Raw genomic sequence first — 1,928 nt, forward strand, 5'->3', positions numbered from 1 at the left:
ATGGGAGTAAATCTGTTTGGAACTCACAACATGAACATGTCTTCTTCAACAGGTTTACAAGTCCATCCATCTTTTCGTCTTTAACTTTGAACTCCACTCGGTTGATAGGTTTAACTACAAAGCGATGTGCATCATTGAACTATTTGCTCAATTGCTTGGTAACCCAAGGGCTGCGGGGTGTGGTCACCTTGACGGCCTCCTCGTATCAGTCATGGAACCAACACTGGAACAGGTCTTTAATGAACTCGATCAAAACAGTGATTGGCATTTGTCTTGCATGCTTCAAGCATGAGTTAACACATTTCGCAATGTTGGATGTCATGAGTTGGTATCGCCTAGCTGGTGAACGTGCAAGTGCCCATCTCTCAGGGCCTATTCTCATAAGGTCAGTGTGGGCCTTTTGCGTGAATCTACTGGAGATAGTTCATATGTCTGTTGAAACCGGATACCTTATAGCAATCTCGAGCAAGGGTGAAAATCATAAAAAGGTCATCATGCTTGAACTTGTTCTTAAAGTTTTTCTTCAAGTGGTAACCGCATAAACTGTGGTGAGCTTTTGGGTATGCATTTTGGAATGCTTTTTTAATGTCGAAATGCTGATCAGAAATGAACATAGTATTTTTAGGACAACCAACCATATTACACAGCTTGCTAAGAAACCACGTCCATGAGTCTTCATCCTCAATATGGCTGATGCCAAACGTAACTGGATATACGCACTCGTTTGTGTCTTTGCATACAATGACAAACAGAACACCTTTGAACCTACCTTTCAAATGTGTCGCATTAATTGCAACCGTATGACGCATTACATCCCTAAACCCCTAAATACAAGCCCTATATGACCAAAACATATTTGAATCTTTTTGCCTTATCAGTAGCCACCGCAGTGATTGTGCCAGGATTTTCTTTTTCAATATTAAGTACGAGCGTAATAGTTGAAATGACTCCTGAGGACGAAAACAAGCATTTTCGCATTACTCCTTCGCTTGCCATGCCTTACATACAAGCATTCCAATCCCACTGCCTCATTAACTCCAAATTATGTTCCTAGGTCTTCAATGCTACTCCACTAGCCTGAAACTTGTGTGACATAAGTTCACCAATTATCTTCGCACTCACCGTGGGGAATCGCCCTTGCAAACCATCGACAGTATATGTGTGTACTTTGTGGAACGTCCAAACTTGCTAATATTCTCCTTCAAGTAACTTTGTTGCACACACATCGAACTTGCATGCCTTGTCATTGCAACCAATCTCATAACAACCTTTACATGACCTTTTTACTCTTATCCCAAAATGCACTTTTTGAGTGAATATGTTCAAAGCTCGTTTCAACTCAGCCTTCGAGGAAAACATTCTTCCTTTGTATAAGCAATCATCAGCAGATATCAACTCCTTAATGGTAACTATTTGGAAAGAGAACCTCTTTGCACCTAGAATTACCCACGTACGACATATCCCTGCATTTCCAATATCTTGATAATTGTCATCCAGCAATGTATCAGGGGAACGAATCCCGTTCTCACTAGCGATGGGGTTATTGTATATGGGGTCATCACACCATACATCTCTTACATCAACACCTCTAATAGGTTTCGTTTCACCTTCGACATTATTGCAAATTAGAATATCACTACCATAAAGCTAGTCATCATCTGAACTATCATCAAGCCCATCTTATGAATTGTCATCAAATCTATCTTCACCGACAGGGAATAAATCCTCATTTCCCTCATTAGATATAGTATTATCCTTGAGTGTCGCAGTGTCACGTCCAACATTGCAGTGTTATCCTTAAGTGTGATATTTTCATTAGAAAATGCCATTACAGCCTCTACAGTTTCACCCGATCGTTGCATTGGTTGGAAAGAAGCAAGTAATTGGTTTAATGCATATCCTGATCGAAATTGTGCAGCCAACTGTTC

The sequence above is a fragment of the Theobroma umbraticum genome, unplaced genomic scaffold, assembly GCF_002168275.2.
Source record: "Theobroma umbraticum cultivar Fairchild unplaced genomic scaffold, ASM216827v3 scaffold_12.1, whole genome shotgun sequence".
Classification (NCBI taxonomy): Eukaryota; Viridiplantae; Streptophyta; class Magnoliopsida; order Malvales; family Malvaceae; genus Theobroma; species Theobroma umbraticum.